We start from the raw sequence: 12,060 nt of genomic DNA on the forward strand, positions 1-12,060 counted from the left end.
ACTTAGGCACACCACGAACGCACACACACACGTGTGTGTGTGTACACATTGTCTCACTCAAACACACACACAGTGCACAAGTAAATTAATCAACACACAGTTTGCCTGCAGTCAATAAAGGTTTTTAAAAGGATCTGAAATACTGTGCCAGGTTCTGGTATCTGAATTGGAAAATGTGGTTTGTGCATAATGTATTATGTGTGGTTTGTGCATAATGTGTTATGTGTGGTTTGTGCATAATGTATTATGTGTGGTTTGTGCATAATGTACTATGTGTGGTTTGTGCATAATGTATTATGTGTGGTTTGTGCATAATGTATTATGTCTGGTTTGTGCATAATGTATTATGTGTGGTTTGTGCACAATGTGTTATGTGTGGTTTGTACATAATGTATAATGTGTGGTTTGTGCACAATGTATTAAGTGTGGTTTGTGCATCATGTATTATGTGTGGTTTGTGCATAATGTATTATGTGTGGTTTGTGCATAATGTAGTATGTGTGGTTTGTGCATAATGTATTATGTGTGGTTTGTGCATAATGTATTATGTGTGGTTTGTGCACAATGTATTATGTGTGGTTTTTGTTTTCAGTCTCACAGTAGGTGAGTCTAGATGTGATGTCATCTTTCTGTCTGTGGGTCACAGCCCTGAAGCCAAAACTCTCCAATAGGGAGCATCTGTCTAGGCTCCATATTAAATTGTCAGAAGTGGCTGTGACATATATTAATTTAATCTGGGAGGGTGATGGATGGAATTGTCTGGATGAAGCCCCCTGGCCCTCCTGTGCTGGGGTTTCAGCCCGGCAGACGGAACTTTAATAAGCTCTCAAACCAGCGGTTACCGTGGACTCTTCCCTCCTCACAGCTCTGCACTGATAAAACAGCTTCAATAAATAACAGTTTGCTGCAGTGGTCTCTATGGGCCCACAGCGAGGGGATGGAAGAGACGCCAGGCTAGGCTATGCTGCTCAATCTGTGCTAACCCCTGCTTAATATAGGTAACCCTGCAGAAAAAGAGGTTTAACTTTAGGCTAATTAATAGAATAGACTATTTAGTGATATCACATCAACATATCACATTGTGGGTGTGGGTGGGTGTGTGTGTGCGCCGTGTGTGGCGTGTGATGTACAGCATCACATTAAGAGAATGTTTCACTTCATCTGGCGTTGCTGCCGCAAGTCATTTCCAAACCCCAGACATTCTGTAATTTCTTAAGTCACTGTGCTGAGGAGATGAAACTATCCAGCTAGGCCCTGCTGCTGCTGCTGCTGCTGCTGCCTTCAACATGGCTGAATGGTGACACATTAGACTTGAAGAGAAAGAAGAGAAGTTTCAAGCTGACATTTCAAAATGTTTGCGCTTGTAATGCATCATAATGCATCATGTAAAATGTGCTACAACATATACAGCACGGATTTGGTGACTCTCCTGTCTCACAAACTCATTTGACTGCTGCTATTGGACAAACTGTAGTTATTGGAAAATACATTTGATTCCCCTCTGCCCGAAAATGAATGTAATATGATGATTATGACAATTCTTATTTTTAGTTAACGGTTATTGGCTGTAATTGTCCACTGTGATTATCTCCGCCCTACACACACACACTGCACCAATGGGTTGACATTGATCCTGTGCGTGAAATGTGAAATTAGACAGAGGGAGGGAAATCTATTTCTCTGTGTGTGTGTGTGTGTGTGTGTGTGTGTGCGTGCGTGCGTGCGTGCGTGCGTGCGTGAAAAATGATGTTGGGTAAACTGATCGGTGGGTGCCGTGGCATTATGATACATTACATGTGCAAAAACAAAATCTACAAAAATTGACAACGTGACCATTTCCATGACAATTAATTGTTATCCAAAATTCCATAACAGGAACAGCCCTGTGTGTGTGTGTGTGTGTGTGTGTGTGTGTGTGTGTGTGTGTGTGTGTGTGTGTGTGTGTGTGTGTGTGTGTGTGTGTGTGTGTGTGTGTGTGTGTGTGTGTGTGTGTGTGTGTGTGTGTGTAGTAGGGGTGTAACTGTGCCAGCTCAGCAGTGAGGGGTTAGACCGAGAACAGTGACAGAGAAGGGGATGACACTTCTGAGCTCTGCAGCAGAACAGGATTCAATGGTGGCTCATTATCTGTTCTGAGGAAACACACAGCCTTCAGGCCTGTACCCACACACGTACACATAGACACACACACACATGGATATTAACATGCTGTCTCTCCCTTTCATATCTCCCCTCCCACTGTCTCTCATATTCTCTCTCTCCCTCCCTCACTCCTCTCTCTTGTCCCTTTATTGTGTTGGGGGGAGGCAGCGAGGAGGGGGGGTAGCGAGGGAGGGAGGGAGAGAGAGGAAGAGAGAGTCCTTTGCCTCCATCTCATAACTGTCTTGTATTTCTGTTATTGATTGTTTTGTCTGTGGTATTGACTGTTTTACAAGGGCAGTCTGAGTGTAATAGGAAAATTACAGCCCTTCTCTGTCCTTTAACAAAAGATTAAAATGGCACCATGACCTTCTGTTGTTATCATATAATACAGCAGGAGAGGAGAAGTATCTGCAGTCACAATGGAGCTTTAGTGTGGCAAGGAACAGCACTGTACAGTAGTGCTATTAGATGAAAGAGGAATGTTGTAGCGAACAGTATGGGCTGACCTCTACCTCTGTGTGTTTTGACCTTTGACCCCAGACTGACCTGTGTCTGTGTACTCTGTGTCTCCATTCCAGGTGATGGTGTTTGTCGATGCTCAAGACTGACCTCTCTCCGTCCTCTGTGTTTTTCCCTTTGACCCAGACTGATCCGTGTCTCTGTTCTCTGTGTGACCCAGGTGATGGTGTTTGTCCATGCTCGTAATGCCACGGTAAGGACAGCCATGGGGCTGATCGAGATGGCTAAGAACCGTGGAGAGTCTTCCTTCTTCCAGCCAGACCATTTACCTGACTACGGCCAGTGTGAGAAATTAGTAAGGAACATACTAATCACTATTCTTCTAGACAGTGTTGACTCAATTCAGTACACCAACCAATACAGTAGCTAAGCTGGAGACTGTTACTCCTTCCCCTATCTATCATGATAGTGTTTGAGTGTACTAAAGTTACTGTAGCTATTTTTTATTTCACCTTTATTTAACCAGGTAGGCTAGTTGAGAGCAAGTTCTCATTTACAACTACGACCTGGCCAAGATAAAGCATAGCAATTCGACACATACAACAACACAGAGTTACACCAGTTCCAACTGTTCTGCCTGCAGTTATGGAACCCTGACCTGTTCACCGGACGTGCTACCTGTCCCAGACCTGTTGTCCCAGACCTGCTGGAACCCTGACCTATTCACCGGACGTGCTACCTGTCCCAGACCTGCTGTTTTCAACTCTCTAGAGACAGCAGGAGCGGTAGAGATACTCTCAAAGATCGGCTATGAAAAAGCCAACTGACACTTACTCTTGTGTTACTGACTTGTTGCACCCTCGACAACTACTATGATTATTATTATTTGACAATGCTGGTCATTTATGAACATTTGTACATCTAGGCCATGTGCTGTTATAATCTCCACCCGGCACAGCCAGAAGAGGACTGGCCACCCCTCATAGCCTGGTTCCTCTCTAGGTTTCTTCCTAGGTTTTGGCCTTTCTAGGGAGTTTTTCCTAGCCACCGTGCTTCCACACCTGCATTGCTTGCTGTTTGGTGTTTTAGGCTGGGCTTCTGTACAGCACTTTGAGATATCAGCTGATGTAAGAAGGGCTATATAAATAAATTTGATTTGATTTGATTTACACATGGAATAAACAAAACATAGTCAATAATACAGTAGAAAAAATAAAACAAAAAGTCTATATACAGTGAGTGCAAGTGAGGTAAGATAAGGGAGTTAAGGCAATAAATAGGCCATGGTGGCGAAGTAATAACCATTTAGCAATTAAACACTGGAATGGTAGCTGTGCAGGAGATGAATGTGCAAGTAGAGATACTGGGGTGCAAAGCAGCAAGATAAATAAATAAATACTGTATGGGGATGAGGTAGATAGATGGGCTGTTTACAGATGGGCTATGTACAGGTGCAATGATCTGTGAGCTGCACTGACAGCTGGTGCTTAGAGCTAGTTGCTATGGTGACCAGTGAACTGAGATAAGGCGGGGCTTTACCTAGCAGAGACTTGTAGATAACCTGTAGCCAGTGGGTTTGGCAACAAGTATGAAGCGAGGGCCAACCAACGAGAGCGTACAGGTCGCAGTGGTGGGTAGTGTATGGGGCTTTGGTGACAAAACAGATGGCACTGTGATAGACTGCATCCAATTTGTTGAGTAGAGTGTTGGAGGCTATTTTATAGATGACATCGCCGAAGACGAGGATCGGTAGGATGGTCAGTTTTACGAGGGTATGTTTGGCAGCATGAGTGAAGGATGCTTTGTTGCGATATAGGAAGCCGATTCTAGATTGAATTTTGGATTGGAGATGCTTAATGTGAGTCTGGAAGGAGAGTTTACAGTCTAACTAGACACCTAGGTATTTGTAGTTTTCCACGTATTCTAAGTCAGAGCCGTCTAGAGTAGTGATGCTGGACGGCCAGAAGTATACAGAATGGTGTCGTCTGCGTAGAAGTGGATCAGAGAATCACCAGCAGCAAGAGCGACATCATTGATGTACACAGAGAAGAGAGTCCGCCCTAGAATTGAACCCTGTGGCACCCCCATAGAGATTGCCAGAGGTCCGGGCAACAGGCCCTCCGATTTGACACACTAAACTCTATCAGAGAAGTAGTTGGTAAACCAGGCGAGGCAATCATTTGAGAAACCAAGGCTGTCGAGTCTGCCAGTAAGAATGTGGTGATTGACAAAGTAGAAAGTCTTGGCTAGGTCGATGAATACGGCTGCACAGGGATGTCTCTTATCGATGGTGGTCATGATGTCGTTTAGGACCTTGAGCGTGGCTGAGGTGCACCCATGACCAGCTCTGAAACCGGATTGCATAGCGGAGAAGGTACGGTGGGATTCGAAATGGTCGGTAATCTGTTTGTTAACTTGGCTTTCGAAAACCTTAGAAAGACAGGGTAGGATAGATATAGGTCTGTAGCAGTTTGGGTCTAGAGTGTCCCCACCTTTGAAGAGGGAGATGACTGCGGCAGCTTTCCAATCGTTGGGAATCTCAGACGATATGAAAGAGAGGTTGAACAGGCAAGTGATAGGGGTTGCAACAATTTCGACAAATAATTTTAGAAAGAGAGGGTCCAGATTGTCTAGCCCGGCTGATTTGTAGGGGTCCAGATTTTGCAGCTCTTTCAGAACATCAGCTATCTGGATTTGGGTGAAGGAGAAATGGTGGGGGCTTTGGCGGGTTGCTGTGGAGGGTGCCGGGCAGTTGACCGGGGTAGGGGTAGCCAGGTGGAAAGCATGGCCAGCCGTAGAGAAATGCTTATTCAAATTCTCAATTATAGTGGATTTATCGGTGGTAACAGTGTTTCCTAGCCTCAGAGCAGTGGGCAGCTGGGAGGAGGTGCTCTTATTCTCCATGGACTTTACAGTGTCCCAGAACTTTTTTGAGTTTGTACTACAGGATGCAAATTTCTGTTTGAAAAAGCTAGCCTTAGCTTTCCTAACTGCCTGTGTATATTTGTTCCTAACTTCCCTAAAAAGTTGCATATCACGGGGGCTAATCGATGCTAATGCAGAACGCGACAGGATGTTTTTGTGCTGGTCAAGGGCAGACAGGTCTGGAGTGAACCAAGGACTATATCTATTCCTAGTTCAACATTTTTTGAATGGGGCATGCATATTTAAGATGGTGAGGAAGGCACTTTTAAAGAATAACCAGGCATCATCTACTGACAGGATGAGGTCAATGTCATTCCAGGATACCCCGGCCAGGTCGATTAGAAAGGCCTGCTCGCAGAAGTGTTTTAGGGAGCGTTTGACAGTGATGAGGGGTGGTTTCAAGACTGGTCATTCAACTGAGACTGCTCTTCTCTGTGTCACAGAGGCTCTCCGCACTGCTAAAGCTAACTCTCTTTCCTCTGCTCTCATCCTTCTAGACCTATCTGCTGCCTTTGATACTGTGAACCATCAGATCCTTCTCTCCACCCTCTCCAAGTTGGGCATCTCCGGCGCAGCTCACTCTTGGATTGCGTCCTACCTGACAGGTCGCTCCTACCAGGTGCATGGCGAGAATCTGTCGCCGCACCATGCGCTCTCACCACTGGTGTCCCCCAGGGCTCAGTTCTAGGCCCTCTCCTATTCTCGCTATACACCAAGTCACTTGGCTCTGTCATATCCTCACATGGTCTCTCCTATCATTGCTACGCAGACGACACACAATTAATCTTCTCCTTTCCCCCTTCTGATAACCAGGTGGCGAATCGCATCTCTGCATGTCTGGCAGACATATCAGTGTGGATGACGGATCACCACCTCAAGCTGAACCTCGGCAAGACGGAGCTGCTCTTCCTCCCGGGGAAGGACTGCCCATTCCATGATCTCGCCATCACGGTTGACAACTCCATTGTGTCCTCCTCCAAGAGTGCTAAGAGCCTTGGCGTGACCCTGGACAACACCCTGTCGTTCTCTGCTAACATCAAGGCGGTGACCCGATCCTGTAGGTTCATGCTCTACAACATTCGCAGAGTACGACCCTGCCTTACACAGGAAGCGGTGCAGGTCCTAATCCAGGCACTTGTCATCTCCCGTCTGGATTACTGCAACTCGCTGTTGGCTGGGCTCCCTGCCTGTGCCATTAAACCACTACAACTCATCCAGAACGCCGCAGCCCGTCTGGTGTTCAACCTTCCCAAGTTCTCTCACGTCACCCCGCTCCTCCGCACACTCCACTGGCTTCCATTTGAAGCTCGCATCTGCTACAAGACCATGGTGCTTGCCTACGGAGCTGTGAGGGGAACGGCACCTCCGTACCTTCAGGCTCTGATCAGTCCCTTCACCCAAAGAAGGGCACTGCGTTCATCCACTTCTGGCCTGCTGGCCCCCCTACCTCTACGGAAGCACAGTTCCCGCTCAGCCCAGTCAAAACTGTTCGCTGCTCTGGCACCCCAATGGTGGAACAAGCTCCCTCACGACGCCAGGACAGCGGAGTCAATCACCACCTTCCAGAGACACCTGAAACCCCACCTCTTTAAGGAATACCTAGGATAGGATAAAGTAATCCTTCTAACCCCCCCCCCCCCAAAATAAATAAAAAAGATATAAAAAAGATATAGATGTACTATTGTAAAGTGGTTGTTCCACTGGATATCATAAGGTGAATGCACCAATTTGTAAGTTGCTCTGGTTAAGAGCGTCTGCTAAATGACGTAAATGTAAATGTCGTTTGGTCGCAGACCCATTACAAATGCAGGCAATGAGGCAGTGATCGCTGAGATCTTGATTGAAAACAGCAGAGGTGTATTTGGAGGGCGAGTTAGTTTGGATGATATCTATGAGGGTTCCCGTGTTTACGGATTTGGGGTTGTACCTGGTAGGTTCATTGATCATTTGTGTGAGATTGAGGGCATCAAGCTTAGATTGTAGGATGGCCGGGGTGTTAAGCATGTCCCAGTTTAGGTCACCTAGTAGCACTAGCTCAGAAGATAGATGGGGGGCAATCAATTCACATATGGTGTCGAGGGCACAGCTGGGGCAGAGGTTGTTCTATAGCAAGCGGCAACAGTGAGAGACTTGTTTCTGGAAAGGGGAATTTTTAGAAGTAGAAGCTTGAGTTGTTTGGGTACGGACTTGGATAGTAATACAGAACTCTGCAGGCTATCTTTGCAGTAGAATGCAACACCGCCCCCTTTGGCAGTTCTATCTTGGCGGAAAATGTTATAGTTAGGGATGGAGATTTCAGGGTTTTTGGTGGTTTTCCTAAGCCAGGATTGCGACGCGGCTAAGACATCCGGGTTGGCAGAGTGTGCTAAAGCAGTGAGTTAAACAAACTTAGGGAGTAGGCTTCTAATGTTGACATGCATGAAACCAAGGCTTTTACGGTTACAGAAGTCAACAAACGAGAGCACCTGGGGAGTTTGAGTGGAGCTAGTCACGGCAGGACCTGGATTAACCTCTACATCACCAGAGGAACAGAGGAGAAGGAGGATAAGGGTACGGCTGAAGGCTATACGAACTGGCCGTCTAGCACGTTCGGAACAGAGAGTAAAAGGAGCAGGTTTCTAGGCACGATAGCAAAGATTCAAGGCATAGTGTACAGACAAAGGTAAGGTAGGAAATGAGCACATTGGAGGTAAACCTAGGCATTGAGTAATGATGAGAGAGATATAGTCTCTAGAGACGTTTTAACCAGGTGATGTCATCGCATATGTAGGAAGTGGAACAACATGGTTGGTTAAGGCATATTGAGCAGGGCTAGAGGCTCTACAGTGAAATAAGATAGTAATCACTAACCAGGACGGTAATGGATGAGGCATATTGATATTAGAGAGAGGCATGCGTAGCCAAGTGAACATATGGGTCCAGTGAGTGGTTGGGCTGGCTGGGGACACGGTGATTCATTCAGTTAGCAGGCCGGTGCTAACAAGCTAGCAGTTAGTAGGCCGGGGCTAAACAAGCTAGCAGTTAGCAGACCGGGGCTAGCAAGCTAGCAGTTAGCAGACCGGGTTAGCAAGCAAGCAGTTAGCAGACTGGGGCAAGCAAGCAGTTAGCAGACCGGGGCAAGCAAGCTAGCAGTTAGCAGACCGGGGCAAGCAAGCTAGCAGTTAGCAGACCGGGGCTAGCAAGTTAGCAGAAGGGCCTTTGGGGGACGTCACGATGGAGGTAAGTCTGTTTTTGCCTCATTGTGCAGTGACGTCGATAGACCAGTCGTGGATTAGTAGGGTTCCAAGTAGCTCTAGGTAGCTAGCAGGCCGCGGTTAGCAGAATGGGCCTTCAGCGGACGTTGCGCCTGAGGGGACTGTTGGAATCCTCGGGCAGATTATGTCGGTATGCCAGTCGTAGAGGATTGCCGGGGTTCCGTGCCCCGTACCGGCAGTAGAATGGGTCCGGATTTTGTAGCCCAGGAGTGGGCTTCGGTGGTAGCACAGGAGCACTACCCGGGCTAGCTTCTTGGAAAGCCAAGATGGCTTTCTATGGACTCCAGTCTACTGGAGTGTGTACTAAAGTTACTGTAACTATGGACTCCAGCCAGACAATGGACCTGACTATGGCCAGTGTGAGAAATCAGTAAGGAACATACGTTGGTGCAACGCCAGGGTTGTGGGTTCGATTCCCACGGGGGCCAGTACAAAAAAAACAATAATAATATGCATGAAATGAAATGTATGTATTCACTACTGTAAGTCGCTCTGGATAAGAGCGTCTGCTAAATGACTTAAATGTTAAATGTAATGTAAATGTTGGTTTATTTCTGTTTCAGGTGAGGAGCACATCTGGGTTAGGAGTAACTACTGGTTAGGAGTAGACGTGGGTTAGGAGTAACTACTGGTTAAAAGTAACTACTGGTTAGGTGTAGACGTGGGTTAGGAGTAACTGCTGGTTAAGAGTAACTACTGGTTAGGCATAGACGTGGGTTAGGAGTAACTGCTGGTTAGACGTAGACGTGGGTTAGGAGTACCTACTGGTTAAGAGTAACTACTGGTTAAGAGTAACTACTGGTTAGGAGTAGACGTGGGTTAGGAGTAACTACTGGTTAAGAGTAACTACTGGTTAGGAGTAGACGTGGGTTAGGAGTAACTACTGGTTAAGAGTAACTACTGGTTAAGAGTAACTACTGGTTAGGAGTAGATGTGGGTTAGGAGTAACTACTGGTTAAGAGTAACTACTGGTTAAGAGTAACTACTGGTTAGGTGTGGACGTGGGTTAGGAGTAACTACTGGTTAAGAGTAACTACTGGTTAAGAGTAACTACTGGTTAGGAGTAGGCGTGGGTTAGGAGTAACTACTGGTTAGGAGTAGACGTTGATTAGGAGTAACTACTGGTTAGGAGTAACTACTGGTTAGGAGTAGACGTTGGTTAGGAGTAACTACTGGTTAGGAGTAGATGTGAGATATTGTTGGCTACAGGGACTGTCAGGACCATCTGAGTCTTTACATTGTGCACAGGTACAGTGTGCCAGGGTTAAGAAGCTTACATGAGTTCACGTTAGATAAAGGGGAATTTATGTTACTATACCTGAACACTAATCACTATTCTTCTAGACAGTGTTGACTCAATTCAGTACACCAATACAGTAGCTAAGCTGGAGACTGTTACTCCTACCCCTATCTATCATGATACAGTATTTGAGTGTACCAAAGTTACTGTAACTCTGGACTCCAGTCTACTGGAGTGTCTACTAAAGTTACTGTAACTATAGACTCCAGTCTACTAAAGTTACTGTAACTCTGGACTCCAGTCTACTGGAGTGTCTACTAAAGTTACTGTAACTATAGACTCCAGTCTACTAAAGTTACTGTAACTCTGGACTCCAGTCTACTGGAGTGTCTACTAACGTTACTGTAACTGTAGACTCCAGTCTACTAAAGTTACTGTAACTCTGGACTCCAGTCTACTGGAGTGTCTACTAAAGTTACTGTAACAGTAGACTCCAGTCTACTAAAGTTACTGTAACTGTAGACTCCAGTCTACTGGAGTGTCTACTAACGTTACTGTAACTGTAGACTCCAGTCTACTAAAGTTACTGTAACTCTGGACTCCAGTCTACTGGAGTGTCTACTAAAGTTACTGTAACTATAGACTCCAGTCTTCTGGAGTATCTACTAAAGTTACTGTAACTGTAGACTCCAGTCTACTGGTGTCTACTAAAGATACTGTAACTATGGATTCCAGTCTACTGGAGTGTCAACTAAAGTTACTGTAACTATGGACTCCAGTCTACTGGAGTGTCTACTAAAGTTACTGTAACTATAGACTCCAGTCTACTAAAGTTACTGTAACAGTAGACTCCAGTCTACTGGAGTGTCTACTAAAGTTACTGTAACAGTAGACTCCAGTCTACTAAAGTTACTGTAACTGTAGACTCCAGTCTACTGGAGTGTCTACTAACGTTACTGTAACTGTAGACTCCAGTCTACTAAAGTTACTGTAACTGTAGACTCCAGTCTACTAAAGTTACTGTAACAGTAGACTCCAGTCTACTGGAGTGTCTACTAAAGTTACTGTAACAATAGACTCCAGTCTACTCAAGTTACTGTAACTGTAGACTCCAGTCTACTGGAGTGTCTACTAACGTTACTGTAACTGTAGACTCCAGTCTACTAAAGTTACTGTAACTGTAGACTCCAGTCTACTGGAGTGTCTACTAACGTTACTGTAACTGTAGACTCCAGTCTACTAAAGTTACTGTAACTGTAGACTCCAGTCTACTGGAGTGTCTACTAAAGTTGCGGTAACAGTAGACTCCAGTCTACTAAAGTTACTGTAACTGTAGACTCCAGTCTACTGGAGTGGCTACTAAAGTTGCGGTAACAGTAGACCCCAGTCTACTGGAGTGGGTACTAAAGTTACTGTAACCGTACACTCCAGTCTACTGGAGTGGGTACTAAAGTTACTGTGTGTACTGTAAAGTGGCTGTGCGCTCCTGGGCTGGCTCTCCTCTCCTCAGACAAACACCGTTATTTATGAGCATTTATTCATGAGATTTAAAGGAGAGGAAAGTGAGAGAAATTGAGGTCAGGCACCTCTTTAGAGCGGGTTCCTCGGGGGAGAGCTGTAAACAAAGAGGAAGGATGTGTGTGAGAGTCAGAGTCCTGCTCTGCCCCCGTAGATACCATGAACAAACTTTAGAGCACTCAGATACAGGCCAATTAACAGGCTAGGGAAGTGAAGTGGAGCTCTCAGTCACTCGGCGTATGTTGTCTAAGTGTTTTATCTACTGGGTGTTTGACTGCCTTCTATATATACTGTGAATGAGAACAGCTCAGGTGTTGAATGTGCTTGAGGAGGACAGTACTGATGTTTAACCTGTAGACTGTGGAGTAGACTTCTGGTTGAAGACCGAGGCGGGCCGAGAGACATACACCTATAGATGTAGACAGACAGTCAGTGGTGTGTAGCTTGGCCCATGCTTTAGTCCAGTTGGACCCAACCAGACTCACTATTTCTTGTCCAGGCGGAGGAGTAGAGGAGCATATGATC

At 45.8% G+C, this 12,060-nt stretch overlaps 1 pseudogene; it reads left to right on the forward strand.

The window, feature by feature from the left end:
- LOC106579054 (activating signal cointegrator 1 complex subunit 3-like) overlaps window positions 1-12,060 on the forward strand; it is a 111,786-nt pseudogene that overhangs the window by 42,183 nt on the left and 57,543 nt on the right.

Source organism: Salmo salar, chromosome ssa02 (genome assembly GCF_905237065.1).
Source record: "Salmo salar chromosome ssa02, Ssal_v3.1, whole genome shotgun sequence".
NCBI classification, from domain to species: Eukaryota; Metazoa; Chordata; class Actinopteri; order Salmoniformes; family Salmonidae; genus Salmo; species Salmo salar.